Source organism: Zingiber officinale, chromosome 5B (assembly GCF_018446385.1).
Source record: "Zingiber officinale cultivar Zhangliang chromosome 5B, Zo_v1.1, whole genome shotgun sequence".
NCBI lineage: Eukaryota > Viridiplantae > Streptophyta > Magnoliopsida > Zingiberales > Zingiberaceae > Zingiber > Zingiber officinale.
The window spans coordinates 2997594-3023615 of NC_055995.1; positions in this window are offsets into that span (position 1 = coordinate 2997594).

Genomic DNA, 26022 nt, shown 5'->3' on the forward strand with positions numbered 1-26022 from the left:
CAATTGATAGTCCATTGTGGCTCAAAACTTTACCTAAGAGGCAGCGTAGAAATATACATATAAGTGAGACTGTGGAGAAAGTTACAAGTATAGGAGAAGGAAAAAAAGTTGTCAAAGAATATGTTGTAGTGGGCAAGGGGAAAGGAAAAATTGGTTTGGATGAAATGGAAGAAGAAATTAATATTGTACAATTGATGGAAGACAAATCTGATGAAGAGACAGACAAGGATGTAGATATGTTTGCCAAATATGACAAAATGAGGAAACAAGCAATTGCTGTAAGACGATATCTACAAATTTCATTGTAATTTGTTAGATATAATGGATTATCTAATTGCCTTTTTTGTTTGTATGCATAGTATGTGAAGAAGCAATTTAAGTCTTCCAAAAAAAACAAGACGAAGAGGTGGCGTACTTGTTAAAAGCCTTGGAGGAAATAAAGTATGTAAATTAAATAGTTGAATAGTAAAGTATATTATATGCTTATCTGATTACATAGTTGAGCTAAGGTTATCAAAAATAAATTTGTAAAAATAATCTGTGATTTGTTTACTTTGTAGGTTTACAAATGATATAGTTTGGGAGGAACCACCCTTTTGTTTAAATTTGTATTCCCTTTTATCTAGTGTGAATGGAGAAATGTTGACAAGAGGGGATGTAATCGACACGTATTGTAAAATTTTATTTAGGGGGGCATTCCTGTCTGGAAGCACATACAACAAGTCAATATATTGTTCAACATTCTTCACAGTAAGGAATTGATTTGATTATAGTAAAAAATAGAATTCTTTTTATTATTTGGTTATGTATGTATGACTTTGCATATTTGTAGTCATTAATGAAATCGTCAAGTAAGTTTGCCTTCCAACACATGATAAAGACGGATAAACGAGATGAAGAGATAAGGTATATATTTATACCTTTGTGCAGTGATAATGCACACTTCCACTTGCTGGTGGTGGACACCAAATCAATGACGTTCAATCAGTACAATTCTCTAGCAAGTGGAAGTAAATACAAATATGAATTTGAAGCAGCGGTGAGCATCTAATAATAATGTGTATGTTTGTATTTTAATATAAATGCTAGTTGATGGAAAATGAAAATTTCCTCTTCAATCTTCAGGTATCAGATTTTAAATTATATAGTCGTGAGCACGTTGTTGCTATTCATCCAAACTTGGAAAGGCATTATCCGTTTGATAGATGGGTCTTTCACACAATTGAATGTCCACAACAACAAGCAAGGTAAATTGAGCACAACGTGTGAATATAAATAAATGATAAAAAAAATATTGACCATAAAAATGTTGTTGTTCTTTACAGCGTTGGCTGTGGCTTCTTTGTGATGCAATACATTCGATGTCTCCTATATGATATGAAGATGGACTTCAAACAAGGAGACATGAAAAAGATTAGAATTGATGTAATGGTATCAATTTTGAGGGATAAGTATTTTAAAACATTGGATTAAATATCCAGTCTTGTAAGGCAAAAACTTGTATAGAATGTAAATGAACTTATTACGTAGTGTAGGACTTTTAATATCTTTGTATGTAGTCTTTGTTGTATAATACGGTGGTATGTAGTATATGAGAAGATTATAAACTGACACTGGAATATTAATAATATTGCATAGTGATTAGTCAAATATAAGTCACAATATACAAAATGTGATGCTGGTGCTTATCAGTGGAAAGACATAATGTATATAAGTTATAATGCACACCATTTATATCTTCTCAAAAGTGAAAACATGGTAACGGTTGGGATTGTTTAAAAAATCAAATAGGCTCGGACCAACAGTCGGTTTCAAGAGCACAACGTCACTAGGTTCTGTGCCAACTGCCACGGAGCAATACCCTATTAGAAATGGGATATAAATACGTTTTGACACCAGATATACCATCTTCCCAGTTAGAACTTCACAGGGAACGTGATTTCAGGTAGATCCAAGTAGGGGAGGGCCATCAGTGGGTTTTGGTCAAAACCCACTGATGAACCTTGACACCTCTGATTGGACCCATTTCAGTTCTAGTGGTATTCTGGAGTTTCAAGGACTCCAAATCTGCTGGCAAATCATTATTTAAATATCTATAGGTGCTGAGAGAAAATTAAAATATAATCAGCCTCTGTTGGGCCTGATATGCTTGGATATCAGGCCCAACGTGGGCCTGATATGAGGGCATATCAGGCCCAACATAGGCCTGATATGAGTATCATTTAATAAAGCATTATTCTATCTCCCCCTAATATAAACTCCAAGCATTCTAACAGGGGCCTGATCAAAAAAATAAAATAAGATCAAGTTTAAAAGTCACCTTCCTTAGGGTAGAAAAGAAAAACTGTGCATTGTTCCGTGCCAATTGGCACGGAGCCATACCTTCTAATCCATGGTGTATAAATTATGTTTGACATCATATATACCATCTCCCCACCAAGACCTTCACAGGGGACTTGATCTCATGTAAATCCAAGTAGGGGAGGGCCATCAGTGGGTTTTGGTCAAAACTCATTGATGGACCTAGACACCTCTGATTGGACCCATTTCAGTTCTAGAGGTATTCTGGAGTTGCAAGGACTCCAAATCTGCTGACAAATCATTATTTAAATATCTATAGGTGGTGGAAAAAAATTAAAATATAATCAGCCTCCGTTGGGCCTGATATGAGTGCATATCAGGCCCAACGTGGGCCTGATATGCTTGGATATCAGGCCCAACGTGGGCCTGATATGAGACCATATCAGGCCCAAAGTGGCCTTGGTATGGTATCCTTTCTTATAAATTTATACTATCTCCCCCTTTCTATAAACTCAAAATGTGCTACCATGCTCCTTATGAAAAAATAAATGGCAACTGGCACGGAGCCATACTTCCTAATCCATGGTGTATAAATTATGTTTGACACCATATATACCATCTCCCCACCAAGACCTTCACAGGGGACTTGATTTCATATAAATCCAAGTAGGAGAGGGCCATCAGTGGATTTTGGTCAAAACCCACTGATGGACCTAGACACCTCTGATTGGACCTATTTCAGTTCTAGTGGTATTCTAGAGTTGCAAGGACTCCAAATCTGCTGGCAAATCATTATTTAAATATCTATAGGTGCTGGGAGAAAATTAAAATACAATCATCCTCCGTTGGGCCTGATATGCTTGGATATCAGGCCCAACGTGGGCCTGATATGAGTGGATATCAGGCCTAACGTGGGCTTGATATGAGTGCATATCAGGCCCAACGTGGGCCTGATATGAGACCATATCAGGCCCAAAGTGGCCTTGGTATGGTATCCTTTCTTATAGATTTATACTATCTCCCCCTTTCTATAAACTCAAAATGTGCTACCATGCTCCTTATGAAAAAATAAAAAAAATAAAATAAAATTAGAAGGTGCTACCATAGGGTTTAAGTCTATAGCATGGCCATAAGTGGAATAAGTGGCAATTGGCATGGAGCCATACCTTCTAATCCATGGTGTATAAATTATGTTTGACACCATATATAACATCTCCCCACCAAGACCTTCACAGGGGAGTTGATTTCATGTAAATCCAAGTAGGGGAGGGCCATCAGTGGGTTTTGGTCTACTGCAGTAAATCCAAGGATCTTTACATCAAGCCGAAGAAGGTCTACTGCAGTGTGACGATACGGTAGATTGTATTTTGTGCAAGGAAAAGGATAACAAAATTGAGAGTTTAAAGCAAGAATTACATAAAGCTTCTCAAAGTTTGGAGAAAGCTAATAAAAACCTGGCAACGGTGATAGAAGAAAAGGTTAGTCTAATAGCAGCAAAGGAAATTGTGATTGCTGATATGGAATCTATGCTTAAAGAAAAGGATCAACAAATAAGTGAACTGCGTAAAGAACGGGATACGAGTGGCAACAAGGCTGACACTATAAATTCTGACGTGGATAACAGAATTTTAACTGTAAAAGACAAAATCATAGCCGATGCCGAAAATAAGATTAAAGAACTCCAACAAGTCATACAAAGCATATCAGGGGAGCCAAGAGCATCAGAAGGCGTAGACCCAGCATCAGAAGGCATAGACCCTAATCTGCATATAATTCCAACTAATTTTAGGGTAGGCCCCAAAAGAAAGAGAACCCAGAGAAGTTTGATATCCCAATGCACCAAAAAAAAAGGCAAACAGCTTGTTCTTAGTGTCGAACCAGATGATCCTGCACCATCAAAGGCAGAAAATACAAGTTCATCACAGCTAGAAACACAATGTCATGAAATTAACAAGGTCAAAACCAAAATATTGAAGGTACGATCGAGAGTAGGTAAGTTGTTATTTTATAATCCTTAATGACATAGTATTATTTTAATTATCTCAGCAAGCGAAGACATTTTTTAAAAAGAGTCAAGATGATGTGATAGCCGATGCATTATTGAAGCTTAGTCAGTTAAGGTAACGTAGTTGCCAACCTAAATACTTAACCCACATGTCAACGAAGGATTATTATTGGAGTTTAATGATATTTTTTATATTTTTAATTTATTAAATACCATTGACTGTATCCTTGTGTGTAGGGTGACGGTGCAACCAATATGGGCAAATGATAATTTCTCTTTAGATATGCAATCTTTTATGACAATATTTGATTAGACGCAATATACCAATGGGGATTGCATAAATGTTTATTGGAATATTCTTGCTAATGAAGCCAAACACTCTAACTCATCATACCACCCATCCATATTGTGGGGTTGGATTCCCAGTATGTCCCTTATCTCATTGTAAATTGTTTACAATATATATTGGATGCAGTCACCATAATAGCTCTATTATTTGCATAGGACTTGTTCGGAATGATGCACGTGGATGCATTGAAACAAACTACAAAAACTGATGACGACAAGGACATTAGATATATTTTTTGTCCTCTACATAACCAAGATAATCATTGGCATCTAATGGTCATGGACCTGGAGGAACGTCAAATAATTTATTATAACTCTCTTGGCACCACAGAAAATTACACTTCTGTTTTTAATCAAACTGTAAGTAACAAATTTCTTATATCCAATAATCATTGTTTATGTATTAATTACTATGGTTTAATATTTGTAGGTGTTATTTTTTAAGGAGCTAAACTAGTCATACTATCACAGATGGCATAAAGGTTTAGCACCGTTCTCCGGGAGAGAGTATAAAATGATGCAAGTTATTGGCCCCACACAAAGCAAATCGTAAGTATTTGTGTATGTTCCATAATAATTCGATTTGGCTTTTTTATGATGGATTGTGCTTTTGTTTTGTAGGTTGGATTGTGCTTTTTTTATAATGCGCTATGCAGAGAGTTTGATGTTTCGGAGATCTACAGACTTTGTACAAGCTGATATGAGAGCTTATAGATTTAGACTTGGACATAAAATCATGTCTGACAAAAACTTTAAACTATAGAAATAGTGAACAATTGTAATATTGTATTCTAGTAATGATTTACTGTTTGTGTAAATTAAATTTATGGTGAATCAATTTATTGTAAATTAAATTTATGGTTAATAAATACCTTCTTAAATCCCTTTTCTAATAAGGTATTGCTCCGTGGCAGTTGGCACGGAACAATGCACCGCTTTTCTTTTCAACCCTATGGAAGGTGAATTTTAAAAATGATCTTATTTTAATTTTTTTGATCAGGCCCCTGTTATAATGTTTGAAGTTTATATTAGGAGGAGATAGAATAATGCATTATTAAATGATACTCATATCAGGCCCACGTTGGGCCTGATATCCAAGCATAGCAGGCCCAACGGAGGCTGATTGTATTTTAACTTTTTCCCAGCACCTATAGATATGTCTCCGTATGGCTCCGTGTCAGTGGCCACTTATTCCACTTATGGCCATGCTATAGACATAAAGCCTATGGTAGCACCTTCTAATTTTATTTTATTTTTTATTTTTTCATAAGGAGCATGGTAGCACATTTTGAGTTTATAGAAAGGGGGAGATAGTATAAATTTATAAGAAATGATACCATACCAAGGCCACTTTGGGCCTGATATTGTCTCATATCAGGCCCACGTTGGGCCTGATATGCACTCATATCAGGCCCACGTTGGGCCTGATATCCAAGCATACCAGGCCCAACGGAGGCTGATTGTATTTTAATTTTTTCCCAGCACCTATAGATATTTAAATAATGATTTACCAGCAGATTTGGAGTCCTTGCAACTCCAGAATACCACTAGAACTGAAATGGGTCCAATCAGAGGTGTCTAGGTCCATCAGTGGGTTTCGACCAAAACCCACTGATGGCCCTCCCCTACTTGGATTTACATGAAATCAAGTCCCCTGTGAAGGTCTTGGCGGGGAGATGGTATATATGGTGTCAAACATAATTTATACACCATGGATTAGGAAGTATGGCTCCGTGCCAGTTGCCATTTATTTTTTCATAAGGAGCATGGTAGGACATTTTGAGTTTATAGAAAGGGGGAGATAGTATAAATTTATAAGAAAGGATACCATACCAAGGCCACTTTGGGCCTAAAATGGTCTCATATCAGGCCCACGTTGGGCCTGATATGCACTCATATCAGGCCCGCGTTGGGCCTGATATCCAAGCATATCAGGCCCAACGGAGGCTGATTATATTTTAATTTTCTCCCAACACCTATAGATATTTAAATAATTATTTGCCACCAGATTTGGAGTCCTCGCAACTCCATAATACCACTAGAACTGAAAATGGTCCAATCAGAGGTGTCTAGGTCCATAAGTGGGTTTTGACCAAAACCCACTGATGGCCCTCCCCTACTTGGGTTTACATGAAATAAAGTCCCCTGTGAAGGTCTTGGTGGGGAGATGGTATATATGGTGTCAAACATAATTTATATACCATGGATTAGGAAGTATGGCTCCATGCAGTTGCCATTTATTTTTTCATAAGGAGCATGGTAGCACATTTTGAGTTTATAGAAAGGGGGAGATAGTATAAATTTATAAGAAAGGATACCATACCAAGGCCACTTTGGGCCTGATATGGTCTCATATCAGGCCCACGTTGGTCCTGATATGCACTCATATCAGGCCCACGTTGGGCCTGATATCCAAGCATATCAGGCCCAACGGAGGCTGATTATATTTTAATTTTTTTCCCAGCACCTATAGATATTTAAATAATGATTTGCCAACAGATTTGGAGTTCATTCAACTCCAGAATACCACTAGAACTGAAATGGGTCCAATCAGAGGTGTCTAGGTCCATCAGTGGGTTTTGACCAAAATCCACTGATGGCCCTCCCTGCTTGGATTTACATGAAATCAAGTCCCCTGTGAAGGTCTTGGTGGGGAGATGGTATATATGGTGTCAAACATAATTTATACACCATGGATTAGAAGGTATGGCTCCGTGCCAATTGGCACGGAAAAGTGTACAGCTTTTCTTTTCTACCCTATGGAAGGTGACTTTTAAAATTGATCTTATTTTATTTTTTTTATCACGCCCCTGTTAGAATGCTTGGAGTTTATATTAGGGGGAGATAGAATAATGCTTTATTAAATGATACTCATATCAGGCCCACGTTGGACCTGATATGCCCTCATATCAGGCCCACGTTGGGCATGATATCCAAGCATATTAGGCCCAACGAAGGCTGATTTTATATTATTTTTTCCCAGCACCTATAGATATTTAAATAATGATTTGCTAGCAGATTTGGAGTCCTTGCAACTCCAGAATACCACTATAGCTGAAATGGGCCCAATCAGAGGTGTCAAGGTCCATCAGTGGGTTTTGACCAAAACCCACTGATGGCCCTCCCCTACTTGGATCTACCTGAAATCACGTTCCCTGTGAAGTTCTAACTGGGAAGATGGTATATCTAGTGTTAAAACGTATTTATACCCCATTTCAATGACCGAGAACTGCTGTCCTGTCTTATTTTGCAAGGATTACTACAATCCCTTTGTGCGAGTTTTAACACATCTATATTTCACTACATATTTACGTGACTTTTAAATTACGAACCCCTTCCTGTTGAATTAAAATGTATCGCATTTTTATTTGACACAATGGAGATATGGTGTGAAGTATTATTTCTGCCTTGCAGGTGATGGTTTACACTTCTCATACCTACCATAAAACTGTAACACAAACTAAATACTCCATAAACGTATATAACAGAAACATCACTTTTAACAACTATTTTTTCTTACAAACCTATTTATGTACTTCATACAAAACATATGCCTCAACTCCTCCAATTTACAATTCAGTCAAGATTCAGGGGCTGGCGGCATTCTACAGGTCCTCCGATTATGGCCCAGTTGTTTGCACCTGCTGCATTTGATTTTTACCTTCCCATTATGTTTCGACTCGATCCTTGCCTTCTTTCGCCTACTAGGCTGCACAAGGCTACGGGGACATAGCACTATAATGTTGTTGACTCCCCTAGGCCAAAATTCCTTGCTTCGACAGGGGTAAATACGATCCATGTATGTCGTTTTCCAATTATGTGAATGAAAATAATGCACACAATATGGGAGTGTATCCATGTTCCGGTGAATTATGACGGCATTTGCATGTGAGCAAGGCAATCCTGAAATTTGAAACTCCCCACAGTTACAATATTTCCTCTCCAAATCAACAATGTATGAAGCACCCCATGTCTCTACTTCCATTTCAGATTGAGAGTAAGGGTGGACTTTATATCGTCTAGCTTTCTCCCTCCTTGATTGCATTTCTTTGGTAGCATGAGGTGTCAACGCTACATACCATTTCGACGCTTCCTCCTTACGGTTAAAGAACCATTGAGCTACCTTTCTTCTGATATTATCAATTAACCTGTTTATCGGAAGTTCACGCGTCTCCTTGAACAAAGCATTTAAACTCTCTACACAATTGGTGGTTAGCATTGTGTACCTTCTGCCACTAAAGTGTGCATTAGCCCATCTTTTAGGGTCAATGTTCTGAAGCCACAACACACCCGGATATTTGCCTCTTAGGTGTGTGGCATCAATTCCAATTAATTTACGCAGATAAGACCTGAATACTCTTCTACAAGCTCCAAAACTCCAAAAACAGCGTTGGAACTTATTATCCCCATTCCTGTGTAGTGCAACATAGGTTTCAGGATCCCTGACTCTTAACTCACGCAGATATAGTGGAAGATCTATATATGCTTGATCATAATCTCCAACAACTTTCTTCATCGCTTTCTCTCGAGCTATGTAAGCTTTTCTATAGGATATGGTCACTCCGAACCTGGCTTTTATATCTGCTATAATCATACTTGGCTTGTATTGTTCATTAGCAAGAAATTGCTCTTCAACAAAAGAAGCTACAAAGGATGAAGAGCATGCTTGATGATCAGCACTTTCCCTAATGGTGTCACATTGGTGTTCCTTTATATATTTCGTAACAATGAACTCGACACCCCCCCTGGCAACTACTCTCCACTTACACGGTTGATTGAAGCAGACAGCTTTTACTTTATTTTTCCGAGTGTCAACTGGATTATATCTCATATGTTTAACCATGGCATACTTCACAAGTTCATTCTTGAACTCTTGTCGAGACTGAAATATCTGTCCTACAAAAAATTCATGTTGATCTGTTGCCTCTTCAATTGGCCTTTGGAGCAATCGAGAATTTAGAATATATAGATCATCAGCTATTGGGAACTCCTCCTCTAAGTCACTGTACTGCTCTTGAGATATTTCATATTGTTCAATCTGCATATCATCAGCAAAGAATTCTTGTACATCTGTATTGCATTGCATTTCCTCTCCATTTCGGTTATAATACCCTTCCTCCTCACTCCAACTAGGCTCATAGTAATCAACAAGTGTTGCACACGGGTTCAGAACCTCATCTTCTTGAATACTAGCTTCTTCATTTAGATCAAATGTGAAATTACTGCTTGTATTTCTATTTGTGTTATGCACACAACTATACTGTGAAGATGATGGAATATTTGTTCTGGATACTTCTCCTACATTATCTGCATGTCCAATGCTAGAATTTGCATCAAGAGTATTCCATATCTCAGATAGAATTTCGTCAGTTATATGATCATCCCTAATAAATAAATTACAAACTATTTTAGTAAATTTGCAACTACATAATCTTTTTCTGTAGTTAAATTATAATTTTGCTCAAACTAGGAAGGGTCTGATGTAAAAGCAAAGTTTTAACCACATAACACGTTATCGATATCAGGCCCACGTTATATGATATCAGGCCTTTTGAAGCAGATACTTCTTGTAAACTAGGACCACCACTGACTAAACCCTAAACTATAAATAAACATTTTTTAGCCAAACTTAACTATCAACGTCAAAAACTAACATGACTTAAATCGATTAAGTCTTCTATTATATCATAATTCAGGTGTTGTTGAATATTATTCCCCACACAACCAAAATTAACCATAAAAACACTTTTTGCTGCCACCCTTCACACCAATAGTGTAATTTTTATTTACCTTCACTACCCTAATTTACAGTAAAAAAATCCATACATACATGTCTAAATCTTTAAATGTGTGCTTCTACTAATTTCCCTCTTGCAAGAAGTTTGTCCTTCTCGGCTGATGTTCTTAACTTAATTTGTCCTTGGTCTCCTCTAGCAACTCTTACGCAATTATGCCATAAACCTAACTGGTCTATTGCAATCCCGCCAACCACCACGAGCAATAATGACAAGCGCAAGGTTCATATTTCTTTTTTCTTTCGAGTTTATAACACCACACAGAGGGATGGAGGGAGAGAGACGGTGAGAAGACGTGCATCCGAACCACAAATTATTTTTCTATTCTAATTTCGGCTTGGATGCTTGGAAAAAATGTATTTGAACATGACGGTTGCCAGGTTAGCCAGAGGGGTGATCTGGAAATTGATTTTGGTAAACTCCACCTTTTGGTAAATACAAAATCGTGATATACTTTTTGATAAATACATTAAACCTAATACGCCTTTTGGTAGATTGACCTCCTGGCAACTAGAGGCTCGAGAGAGGAACAAGAGCTTTGGCTCTTTTGATTGGTGCAGCATGCATGCTAAAAGGGCCTCAAAGAACTAGTGCTAATGGTGGGCATGGCCTAAGAACCTCGAGCTGTTTACCTTCATGGCTTCAAAAGCTTGAAAAAGGAGGCATATCATCAGCTGATACTACAGATACTCCTAAACTTGTTGATCTATGCAAGTGGAGCACCTCAAGCAATTCAAACCAACCAAAGAAAACACTCAATTTCTTTTGGAGTTCTCCATCTTCTTCCATCCAAGGAAAGGAAAAAGCTTCCTACCAGGAGTTCAATTTCTGGATGAGTCAAGCTCCTCACAAGGACCACGATCAGGATCTAATGCCGGCCATCAATACTGTGAAACTCTGTGTTAATATGAGCTCCTATAGTGACTCCATGGAAGTTGAACACGCCCCAACGTTCAAGGTGTTGAGTGCTGAGAAGTCTTTGACCCTCAAAGAAGTCTTTGACCCTCATCAAGGAAAGATGCGATTCTTAAGTGTGGGTGCAGGTTTTGAATTCAGTAGTCTTCGAGGAAGAAAAATAGATAAGGACCAGCCGACCAGGTGAAGACGACCATTAAAGCACAGCAAGACCAGCAACTTGATAATGCAATTATAGCTAAGGAGCATTTCTATTCTGATCTGGAACTAACAAAGAAGGATAAATTTCTCGATGGTGTCGTCGTCGGCCGATTGACGAGGATTCCTAAAATCCTATAATTACTAGTAAATTCTATTGATTTGGTGTAGATGATCTTTCTCTTGAAATTAATCTGAACTTGAGGATAAGTTCACTTCAACCCCGGGCGACTAATGCGAGAAAGTCTAAATATTTTTTTTATTATTTTTAATAAATTTTAGAATTTTTTTAAGTATTTAGGATATTTTTGGTATTTAGGATGTTTTTGGTTAGGATTATTTATTTTTGTTAATATTTTTTTTTATTTTAGAATTTATTTTCTTTAGGATTGGAATTGAAATCTATATATTAGATTTCTTTCCTTTCTTTTCTTAAGGAATAGTTTTTATATAAACACTTATTTAATTGTATGAGGATTAATCCTCTACTATTAAATAATATTTTCTTTTTTAAGGAAAAATATGAAAGACTCTTTTTTTCTTTTGTGTTTTGCTTATACTTCTCTTTTCGTCAACTCGCAAGATAATCCTTATCCTATTCGGCGTCACTTTCACTTTCACAATGCATCGCCCGATCACCACGTTTTGCAGGAATCCAGAGCCAATCTCGTTGGACGGATCATCCCTTATTCGTCCCACCTAGCGGCACCATCGGCGAGCAAGAGAAGATTTTGCTTTCTTAGACCATCCCTGTTGTCGGGGAAAACAAATCAAAATATATATATAGAGAGAGAGAGAGAGAGAGAGAGAGGTTGTTTCTAGGGTAATTTTGCATGTAGTCCCTATTGGCAAATAAATATTTGCATGCAGTCTCCATCCATGAAAATCTTTGTTTTCACTCCCCAGTTAAACATCTTTACCTAATTGCCCATGATATTTTTAGGTACAAAAAATCTAAAAATCAGTATAAATCCTCTTAAATTGAGTATATTAACTTAGAATCTAATATATTTTCTATCAAAGTGAGTACGATTCTTTTTTCACCTCAAATATACTCGATTTTAGTTTAATGTGCTGAATTTAATAGGAATTATACTCATTTTTAGACTATTTGTACCGAAAAATATGAGGGTTAATTTCGATAGAAAATATACTCGATCCTAGTATAGAGTACTAGATTATAGTGTAAAGTGCTGAATTTAACATAAATTATACTTATTTTTAGACTTTTATATCTAAAAAATAATAGGAACAATTTTGATAGAAAATATACTCGATTTTTAATATAAAGTACTGACTTTAAGAATAATTATACTCATTTTTAGACTTTTTGTACTCAATTTTGAAATTTTTGTACCTAAAAAATCTGTGGGGCAATTTAGGTATCAATATTTGTATGAGAGAGTTGAAACAAGTAATACTTTACATGCAGGGAGTGGAAACAAAATTTTTTGGGCATAGGGATTACATGCAAAGTTAACATTATGATTGAGAATTTTTCTCTAATTTACCGTTGTTTCTATCTATTTAATAAATCAAGGAGCGTGTACTCAGTCATTTTTCCGACCTCGTCTCCTTGTGCTTTAAAGCTTTATGTTTGACAGTTGAGTTTTAACTTTGTTCTATCTTGGAATTAGTTTATGGAGTTAGTAATTTTTACTATTATATCTTCATTTTTATTAGATCATTTCGATTTTATTTTAAGATCTAGATCTTGTTTCAATCGAGACGAACTGATTCTAATTCTATTACATTGTAATGAGTTTATAAATGATGCATAGTTATTGCAAGGTTGCAAGTTTTTTTTTTTTTTTTTTTTTTTTTTTTGTACGTATCCGTATTGTATTTTTAGAGGTTAATCACTAAACACTCAAGGGAAAAAAGGATGCTTACTAAGTATTTGATAAGGGCCTCGGAAGTTGCAGCCAAAGTATTGAATTAGTAGTATGCCTTCTCAACTAGGGTGGGGATTTATCTCTTACTTTTCTTAAAAACATATTCATTTGGAAGATCTGTCGCATCTGAATTAACAAGTGAACTTGTTTTCTGTATCTAGTGTCAGTTTGGTATCCCTTTCATTCAATTCCTTAAGGATGTTAGTTATTTGACAAATATTACTGAGTCATCCATTACTTGCCAGTTACATGATAAATTGCTTGCGAAGCGTCAAAAACTAAATCCGTTTATGCCAGTACAAGATGAGATCTTCTGTCCCGAAAATATCGTGTCCCCGTGTCCCAGCGCCGATCGGACGAACTAAATCGCATCTCAAGAATGTAGTGTACATTATGAAAATATCATAGCCGTCCGATCGATACTGGAACATGAGGACACGACACTTTCGGGACAGAGGATCTCATCTCATGCCAGTACTGCCTCGCAGTTTCCATTTGCTTAACCAAGGTGACTTTTCTTTCTAATCTTTTAATGAAACCAGATTTTGTGCTCGAGCTTTTCAATTGGTCTCCATGAAATTGTAATGTACGTGAGATATATTTGGCGAGTTATAGGATATATGACCATATGCAAGGAATGTGTATAAGAGAATTGATGTGATTGATCTATGATTTAAATTTTAAGGTATAGATTTTATAGTTATTTTACTTCAAATAATAAATGTTCTCAAGTTTCAAAAATGAGGTCTCTATTTTTTTTTAAATATGAGATAATAAAATGAACAAGAACAAGGTAGTAATTAAACGACAAGATGAATTATGGAAGAGTGATTTCTTTAAATATAATGTTCTTGTTAGTATAATTATCTTATGATGACATTATATAACATTTGTTTGAATTATTTCAATTTTTTGTGTTATTGTTAGTAACATCGCTATCTTATGATGACATTACTTGACATCATTTGTCTTAATTACTTTGAGTTTTTGTGTTCTTATTAGTGAAATTATGTTATGGTGACGTTACTTGACTCAATTTGTTTGTAAGATTAGGTAACTAGTGGTGGCATTGATAGCGATATTGGAAATAATGTTGGTAGCAGTAGTGATATAATTGATGAAAAAAAAAAATTGATAATGTTGGTAATGTTAATAAACACTAAGTTGCAACTCACATAATATCTTGAAATTATGTGTTTCCTAAACTACATATTTGTAATAAAAAAATACATCGTAAAATTAATACTTTTGTATTGTTATATCAAAATTAAAAATGTGAGTCGTGGAGATATCAATAATAATACTAAATGTAAGATGTTTTATTAGTGTGTTGATTGAATTATTACAGAAAGTCAAATTACATCCACACATCCAAAAACAAAAGTGCATCATGTTCTTCTTGGTGGATTCTGTTGAAAAGTTTGGATTGATAGAGTTTTTTTGGAGAAAGTGGTCATAAAATACTTTTTCTCAAGAATGCAATAGGAAATATAGTTGTTTGGTTATCTAAGTCTATAGTTTTGTATGATTGATATAAATTCTACTTCTTTTTAAGTTATATACTCTCTTGTGTTAGACACTTGAGAGTTAGAGGGGGTGAATAGCTCGCTTCGATTTTACTTGATTTTGTAGCAGATATTTGAAGCTAAGCACACCATAAAGCTAAAACTTGAATTTTGCTTTGTATTCATTTCCTTGAGGTGACTAATTCAAGGGTTCACTCTTCACTCACAGATGCACTATGAAAACCTCCTTTCAAAAGGTGAAGAATCTCCATACAATATCGAACACGAGAATACAACAAGAAACAAGGAAGTAAATACAAATATAATAAACACCTTACTTGCTTGATCTCTTGTTGATTAGAAATGTCTCTTGTTGAGTCAGAAATGCAATAGCATTTCTCTCAGAATCCCCAAGAACTACCTATGAAGAAACTCCATAAAACCCCCTTTTCTAGGGTTGCCTTCGGGCTAGAAAATGTCTCTAAATTGATTGGCCTTACTCTCAATCGATTATCACGTAGGATCCGATTGGCAGCTTCAAATCGATTGACTCAATCAATCTTGAAGCTTTCTATTCTCTCGCGAAGAGCCTCCAATCGATTACCCCAATTAATTGATGAAGCATGAATCGATTATTGATTCCACTGTCTTCTGTGCTCAAGTGAAAAACCAACCAATCGATTGTCGTAATAGATTGGCATCTCTGAATCAATTAGGCTAATCGATTCAAAAGCCTACTGTGCTTCACAAAAAAACTACCAATCGATTAGCCTTATCGATTGCCTAACCCTAAACTTTAAACCCAAGTTTAGGGTTCCTTTGCCCAACCCTAAAGTAATTCGTGACTCGTTGGGAGTTTGTTAATGCACATTTGTTAATGCATGTTTACTTATCTTGGATTAACAATCACTTAATTATGTTATAACCAAGTAAATCTCTAGTCTCCTTACTACTCTCTTTATGTTAATTATTTCTAATTAATTGCGTGTACTTGCTAGTTCAAAAGCAAGAGAATTTTAACTCTAATTACAGGCTATTCACCCCTTTTAGTCGGTCCACCCATTCTAACATTAACTACCCTTTGAATTAGAATTGGCACACTCTAAACTCATTTAGCGTGTGGAGAACACACTCTTAGGAACTCAAAACCTATTGGTGCTCCTTAGGTATTTTAAATACTCATTAGGGATAACTTCCATAGAAACCTTACTAATGACTTTCCTAAGCTTCTTAGAAGCCTTAGCCATTCTAGTCTCTTAAGATCAACTCTAGAGATAGTCTCCCTTGTAACCTTGACTTGACTTCTAGATCGAGAGTTAATTTCATAGATATATGAAACTCTATGATATGATGGCACATCTTCCTTTGATTTAGGTTTGTATCCCAAACATTTCTTGCCTTTAGATGGTTCTTGCCTATCTAAGCCTAGGTTTTTCTTCTTAGACCCCTTTGACTTCATTTGTCATTTTCTTAATGGTCTTCTCCAATTTATCAAGTATTGACATCAAAACTTAATTTTTGATCATTAATTCCTCAAACTTAGATTTTTCATGATTGCCTTAAGTATTTTTTTTTTCTTTTAGGCATATATATAACTTTCTTAGAATTCTTACCTAAATTATTTTCTACCTTTCTATCCTTAGATGGAGTTGTTCTAGCATGATACACTCTATAATTTTCCCTAGATTTATCATGCATTTTCATGATAACAAGCTCTAGAATCATAAAACTTATTTCTAGCATGCTTGTACTCTAGTTTTATTTTTTAAAGCTCCCCCTTAATTTGAGTTTCCTCCTTTGATCTTAGTCAGAATCCTCCCCTTTGTACATTGGTTCTGATAATGTTCTTTTTTATTGTAAAAGAAACGCATAATCTGCTTCTTGCCCTTTCGTATCATGGGACCAACCTCCTTTGACTTCTCCTTCATCTTAAGTGTCACTTTACTCTTATTCTTGACTAATCTTGGATATTTGCCATTGTAATGTCCATTTTACCTACACTCAAAATATGTGATATGATTTTTATTTTTACAAATTTAATTTGTTATACCTTTGCTTGTATGGATGACACATGATCATTCATTGATTCCAGATGTAGACACTTCTTCTTATTCTGGTATCAATGAACTCTCTCCCTCAACTCTTGAGGTGGATGCTTCTTTAATTTCCTCCTCGGATGTTGAATGACTCTCAACCTCTAAATCCCTATGTACTTGAAATAAAGAGTTTCCCTCTTGCCTTTTTCTGCATTTTTCATTGAGGATGAATCTTCATGGAGCTTGGTTAATTTGTGTCACGCCCCCAAAGGAGTCCCTGCCAGACAAAAATCCGACAGCATCTCCCCTATACCGGTGACAATATGAAGCATCGCTACAAACAAATATATATCAGCCACATACGGCTGGAATATTTACACAACCACGCAGTATATATCATCAGCCTACTCGGCTGGAATAAAAGAGACAACAACCACGCAGTTATATAAATATTTAACAGCCCACTCGGCCATACAAAAACACAACACAGCGGAAAAACAACACAGGAAAGCCCACACAAACCAAATAAATGCAATGCATGCCGACACGGCTTAAACACAAATACAACACCAAAACCTGAAGATAGCCACATGGCTAAACATAAATACAATGCCAGAAATAATAAAAAGATATATAAAAGAAAACAAGTACGGTCTTCGGATGTGACGTAGGACCCGGCAAACAGGATACTCCGAGCGACACTCCAACCATCTACCTGAAAACATAAGGATATACATGCGGTGGTGAGTATAGGTAACTCAGCGGGTAATAGACAAGATAGTGCATGGTCTATGAATAAACATGGAGATCACAAGTATACAGTCTCAGTAGGGAATAAAGAACATGATCATACTATCATAATCAATGCACCTAAACATAACTGACATAATAACCTGACATATAAAATGTACAAACCACAACTAACATAATGACAGATACATACCCAATCTGGAATCTACACATGGTACAATGATCAGTAAACTCACCGGATCTGCAACAGATATACCCGTGACACCTGTGCAATATAAGTACGACTGCATATACATGTAAAATAAATGACATGTATGCAGCATGACAACCAAATGCAACAATCATATCTCAAACAAATGCAACAAGTCACAATCACATGCAACTAGTATCTACTAGGCATGTATGCAGATATATCCCCCAGATGCTCCTCGCATCATATACAAAAGTGCATGCATGCTCCATGGTCACCCCCGCCACCTCTCCAGATACCACGACCCCTGTATGGCCGAGAGGCTTGGGTCTGTGATGACTGTACTACCCTCCAACCCACTATATAGTGGTCGAGGCGGACAATCCGCTAATAGCAATCTAGCTACATAGCATCAGGGTCCCTGACTGCTCACAATGCCGGATCTCACTAAACCTCGCGACCGGGTGGCACGACAGGACGAGCGGCAACTGCTCCAGCTACCACTACCCATGAGTGGCCGAGTGTGCGGCGCTAAACCAAACCAACTGACAGACAATGGTCGTCAGATGCAATTATGATGAACATGATATATATATATATATATATATATATATATATATATATATATATATATATATATATATATATATATATATATACAAATATATGTATATATATATATATATATATATATATATATATATATAATCATCATCCATGCAACAACACCAAACCTCATAAATACCTCCAACATGAGTATAATCATCATGATACCTCCACGTATCCCCCCAAACATATGTACACAACTACACATTTATAATCAACTAAAAATCTTCAATAATCCCACCAGACAAATGTACACAAAAATATAAGTACAATCAACATGTATCCTCCAGTAAAAACACAACAGACAGGTGTATCTATCCCAAACATACAATCAACACCACTCCTCCAAAAGTACATGAAAAATACGTATGTACACACCATATACAAATGTACGGTCAACAAGATGACTCCTATAACACATCCCCACCTATGTATAGTCAACATCATATACCCAATCAGCATGGTAATACCAACAACCCGACAATCCCTACAAGACATACTCTACACGTGAAATCACAACAGAGTAGATATCAAGAGTAGAGACGGTATATGAATTAAATAGATCATCACAAGGGTCAAGCATAAGTATCATGCAGGAAAAACAACAATCGGTCATGATATAAGATAAAGCAGCCTAATTCATCAAATAATAACCATGCACTAAGTATAAGAAAATCTACATAGAGGTCAAGGAAGAAATACCCGCCTTTAATCTGTCGATCGTGATCCAGAAATCTCACGTCGAGACACTCGTCTCAAACCAAAGTCCTGCAATCATATAATGTATTTAGCTAGTTACATATGAAGTAAATAACTAAACAACTTTCCCCCACCTAATTAGGATAACCCTAATCAAACATGATTATGGATTAATCCTCCAACTAACCTTAATCATAATATAACCTAATTAGATTAGGTTATACATGATACATCTCCAAAACTCCTCCAAAACAATAATCTAATTTTATCCAACATCATAACAATACCTCCCAATTCGATAATCATCCAATCAACCTATCAACCAAATCGTCAACCACCGTCAATCACAAACTCCAACATAATTCATCTTTAAATTCTCACCCAAATTAATCTAACTAGATTTAACTCTATCCACAAATGAATCCCAAATCCATAACCGATCATAAACTCCAACATCCCAGTATTATCTACTATACATCATTATTCAAACATGCATAATCACCCTCATGATTCACCTCTAACAATTTATCCAAACAACCACAAATCATGCAATCTCCAACATAATACGATACAAATCCTTATCAATCCACATCTTAATTGATTCCTTAATTCTCACTAATCAATCTAAGCAAGAATAACAAAACCCTACAAACCATAAAACCCAATTTTGCCACATACAAATAAGAATCACAACAATATTCTACTGGAAGGACTTACTTTGAGGTTGAGCAGAATCCAGTAGCTCACCATCAAGCTAAATACTGTCCGGAAGCTACAATAGTCAATCATACACCAACTCTTCTAAGTATCAATCTAGAAAACGAAATATACAGCAACGGAGTTACAGAAAACCTAATCCACAGTACAAACTCACCTCAATCGATCTCAAATTCCCCAGCCGAGACTCCCACAGCTTCGAGAATTGGAAGCAAGACAGTGATGCACAAGCACTGTACCGACTAACACCTTCTCTAATCCAGAATAAGAAGCTTATCAAGATCGGAGTTAACTAAACAAGATCTTTGAAGCTTTACATTTATGAATGAATCCTACCTTGATCGAGTGCCTCCAGATGGTGTTGTTCCGATCTGATCCAGCAAGTGTGGAGCTGCAGATCAAATTCCAGCGAACAAATCACATAGAAGAACAAGGAGAATAATCGGCTGGGAGCGATGTGATTCAAACCTTGTTGTGCCCTAGATCGGATCCCACCGATCGAGCGCAAAAATGGCCGAGAAGGCGATCACTCCACCGGGGAAGGCTTAGGCAGCGTCAGCCCCTTCAAAATTCTGGCGACAATCCTCAGGCGGCACAGTGAGGCCGAAACTGTCGGGGAAACCATCGGCGTCGGGTCGCCCGTGCGCATGAGAGAAATCGAGAGAGAGAGGGAGAGGAAACCGAGAGGTGAGAAGGAAGAACCGACCACTTGTTTTCCCTTCAAAGCTCCGGTGGTTGCTTGCGCCGGCGACACCGAGAGGCGAAGGGGAGAAATCGCCGGATAGGGGAAAGCTCGGGCAGAGGAGTTATCGGGGAAGGAAGGTAATTGGGTTAGGGATCGGCGTTTGGGAAAAGAAAAAGAAAAGAAATATATATAAATCCAACATTTCCTCACTTAAACGGGGTATCCCAAACAGGCTTTATCCGAACCCATAAATTTGTCGTCGTAAAACCCATCGTACGGGCTCCGAAAAATTCTCAGAAAATTTCTAAAAATTCCGGAAAAATTCTATAAGGCTATTTCTCCAATAACCTTATTTTATAATTATTATTTAGTGTCGTATTTTACAATTTGTTTCATAACTCCTGGGCATCTTGTGTTCACCTATCCTACACAAAATATTGTTAGGCAATAAATTAACCAAAATTTTGGTTACCTTATCATTTGCCTCAAATCTCTTCACTTACTCCTCAGTCCATTTGCTCTTCTTGAAAAGTTTCCCTTTGCTATTCATTGGGGTTTCAAATATCTCCATTAGAGCAAATTATTGCTCTATGTTTATCATGAAAAATTTCAACCCTTTATTTCCAAAGATTGAACTTTCCAATCTAAAAAGTGGAGGTTCTCGGATGTCGTATCTAAATCCATCTCGTGGATCCATTTTGAAGTTGAACTCTCTCAATGATGTCCTTTGACTTGTTCAAATTAGGGCTTCAATTCTCAACTTCTTCTTCTTCCTATAGCTCGTTGCCCTTTTCGGTGATTAGTCCAAAGAAGAGAGGCATCACTCTAATACCACTTGTAAGGACACTTAAGAGCTAGAGAGTGATGAATACCTCACTTCAATTCTTCTTGATTTTGCACCAGATATTTGAAGCCGAGCACGCCACAATGCTAACACTTGTATTTTACTTGATATCTACCTCCTTAAGGTAACTAATCTAAGGGTTCACTCCTCATTCACAGATGCACTATAAATGTCACGCCCCAGAGGAGTCCATGTCCGAAGAAATTTCGGCAGCATCTCCCCTGTACGGGTGACAATCTGAAGCATTTCTACAGGCATAATATACATCAGTCACAGGCGGCTGGAATATACACACAACCACGCAGTTATATATATATATCATCAGCCTACAAGGCTGAAACAAAAACCAATACAGCGGATAAACATAAAATACAAGCCCATACAAAACCAAATAAAACACTGCTAGCCGGCTAGGCTTACACCACACAACCAAAACAACACTCCGAACACAAAACCGGAACACAATGCTAAGTACACAAATATATATACCAAAAATAACAATAAACAAAGGCAGAGTCAGGTCTTCTGATGTGACGTGGGGACCGGCAGCCAGGATACTCCAAGCGTCTCCATAAATAACCTAGTACCTTAAAAAGATAGTGTCCACGGGGGTGAGTTCAACAACTCAGCAGATACCTAGTTGACATGTATAGTAAACTATATCAAATAGTAGTAACTATGGAGTACAGTCTCCTAAACAAAAGAAGGTAATGCATAATAGAAAAGACTGAAGAGTACTGTACTCACCAGGGCCACCTATCAGAATAATCAGGTCGTCAGACCGGAAGTGTCATAAATCCTATATGCATCCATCCAAATGCAGCATATAAGTGCAGCAAACACAAGCAGTAAATGCATAAATGTGTATGATGCCAATGATGCGTCCTAATCACCCCTGACGCCAGTCAGTCATCTCACACACAATAGTGAGGCCGAGTGGGTAGGGTTGTGACAACCGTGCACTCTACCATCACTACACCTGATGAGTGAGTGAGTAGACGGGATGCTATCGGAGTACTCCTGTCCTGTGACCCCAAATCATAAATGGGGGAGCTCAATGCTCTCATCTCCCGGTACACGATGACGGGGAGGTATCTCTGTCGGCTACCACGCTGAGTCTCCTGACCAACGGAGCCAAACAGAGTCCACCGTCTGCCGGCTACTACGCTGCTACACTAAATGCCAGCGGAGCCAAACAGAGCGGAACTGTCTGCCGGCTACCACGCTGAGTCCTCAGACCAACGAAGTCAAACAGCAGAACCGCCACACACCTGTCTAATATACCACTAACCCATGAGTGGTGGTGTGTGCAGTACATGTAACTGGCGATGTGCTCAACCATAGTGGAGCCGACAATCGCGCAGCATGCAATCATGATGCATGACACTAAGCATGTCAATAAACTGATCAGCATAACCATATCCATATACATAAAATGAGTATCATAATATCGATGGTCAAATACGAAGATCTAAAGTACACAGGTCAGATAGGATATCAAAAACCTAGGTCCTGAACATAACAAGCAGGGTATGTCACTACCTCTCTGTGCATATATATATATATATATATATATATATATATATATATATATATATATATATATATATATATATATATATATATATATATATATATATAATCATATGGGTACTAGCATAAAATGCATATCAGGTGAGCAACCAAGCTTGTAACGAGTATCCGGTAGTGACGTACCGAAATAAGGACGAACATAATTATTACTAAAGGCTATAACCTACTAGATATATCAACAAGACATATCAAAAAGATAAGTCAAGGTACCCGCCTCCAATAAGAGGATCGTATCCGGTCCAATCCGATGTCAAGATGCTCGTCTCGCGTCAAAGTCCTGTGTCACCAATATATATATATACATTTTTATTCAGCTACAACTCAATGAATAGCTAAATAAAATCCTCTAGACTAATTTAGGGTAAAACCCTAATCAATCTAACAAGCTGGTAATTCAATTTATCCCTAATTTAATACATGAAACAATTACTCTACTCCTTACCTCAATCCCAGATCTCTGTTCTTAATCTGCAGCCAAAGAGGAACTGTTGGAAGGAGTGCTGCCTGAACAAAGTAAGCTAGATCAAGAACACCACAGAAGAGAACAGAACACCACGGGGAAGACAACGCCACACCAGCGTTGTTCTGGAAGGCGACTCCCGAGTGGCGCTCAGGCCGAAGAAATCACGGTCGGCGTCGGCACTGTGCTGAGTCGGATCTGGTGGCCGGCGGTGCTCGGGCTGTGGCCGGCGGTAAGAGGTGAGGAGCTGGGTCGGCGGCGGTGCTAGGGCCGGCGACGGCGGTGCTAGGGCACGCTGGAGAGGCGCCGGGCGAGGCGGCTCGGGGTGCGCGAGGGAGAGGCACGCACAGGTTCGGGAAAAAAAAGAAACGGAGGAATAAAAAAAATAAAAAGAAATAAAAGAAAAGGAAATGTAAATATAAACATTTCCTCGCTTAAAGGGGTAGCCTAAACAGGCTTTCCCGGGCGCCTTTTTTTTCCCCGTTAACTCGTCCGTACGAGCTCCGAAAAATTCCCGAAAAATTTCCAAAAATTCTGGAAATTTTCCTTATTAATATTTACCTATTTTCCGTTATTTTACAATAAAAACCTCCTTCCATGAGACGGAGAAGCCTCATACAATCTCGAACACGAGAATACAACAAGAAACAAGGAAGTAAATACAACTATAATGAACACCTTACGTAATCTCTTGTTGATCAGAAATGTCTCTTGTTGACTCGGAAATGCAATAACACTTCGCTTCAGAATCCCCAAGAACTAGCTATGAAGAAACTCCACGTAAACCCCTTTTCTGGAGTTGCCTTCGGGCTAGAGAACGTCCCTCAATCGATTAGGCTTACCTCCAATTGATTATCACGTAGGATCTAACCATTCAACCCTATAGAACGACTATTTTTCACCCGACCAATCAATTGGTAGCTTCTAATTAATTGACCCAATCAATTTTGAAGCTTTTTGTTCTCTTGTAAAGAGTCTCCAATCAATTACCCCAATTGATTGATGAGGCCTGAATCTATTGTCCCAATCGATTCCATTGTCTCCTGTGCTCACGTGAAAAACCAACCAATCGATTGACACCTCTAAATCAATTAGGTTAATCAATTCAAAAGCCTACTCGCTTTATGAAAAATCTATCAATTGATTATCCTAATAGATTTGGTTAATTGATTGAGCTAATCGATTGCTCAACCCTAAAGTAAACCATGACTCATTAGAACTTCTCATTACCTAGCATTACCAGGGTTTTTTTTACCAAGTATCCAGTCCTCCTTAACCCACTTGGACTTTTCCACCAAGTATCTGGTCCTTCTTGACTTACATGGATTTTTCTCTTGCTAACCTTCCTGTTGGACTTTCCTTGCCTAACATCCAGTTATGACTAGTCACTCGATAGATTTCTCACCCTTGTCTAACCTCTAGTTAGGACTAGTCACTTGGTAGACTTCTCACCCTTGCCTAACCTCTAGTTAGAACTTCCCCTTACCTAACCTTAGTTAGGATTTTTCATTGTCTAACCTCCAGTTAGGGATTTCCATTGCCTGACCTTTCCAGTTAGGACTAGTTACTCGATAGACTTCTCACCCTAACCTAACCTAACCTCTAATTATGACTTCTCCTTGCCCAACCTTACTTAGGACATTCCGTTACTTAACCTCCAATTAAGGGTTTCAATTGCCTAACTTCCAATTAGGACTTTTCATTGCCTAGTCCCACTAGGACTTCTATTACTTAGTTCCCAAGTAGGTCTTCTAGTGCCTAGCTCTGCTAGGACTTCCATTGTCTAGTTCCCAACTAAGTCTTCCACCGCCTAGCCCGGCTAGGACTTTCAATTTGCCTAACCTTCAATTAAGACTTTTCCAGTCAAGTATTTAGTTCTCCCTTGACCTATTTGACTTTTCTCTCACACATTGTCAAACATTAAAACTCAAACTTGAGCCAACTTGAGCTTAATCAAATTGGTCGACCTTAATCCGAGGATGATTGCACCAACATCTTGTAGGAAAGAAATTTAATTAATAAGTGAACTTTTTGTTACTAGTTTGGATTATTTTACTTAAGTGTGGTGTTTATGATTGTATAGGATATTATAATTGTTTAAGTTTTGATTTTATAATTATATATGTGGTATATGTATGTGATATTATAATTTGTGTGTGGTAACTATATGTGGTATTTGAATTATCATAACTGTAGCGTGTGACGCTCCCTACAAATACTCTTAACTACATCGTGTGTCAAGCACTGCGAATACTCTTAACCGTAGCACGCACCGTGGGTTGTGAATACTCTTAACCACAACGCGTCTCGTGTGCTGCGAATACTCTTAACCATAGTGCATGCCACGCATTACGAATACGCTTAATCACAATGTGCATCGTAGGTTGCAAATACTCTTAACTGCAGTGTGTGTCACACGCTGCGAATGCTATTAACAACAGCATGTAGCACACGCTACGAATGCTATTAACTGCTATGCG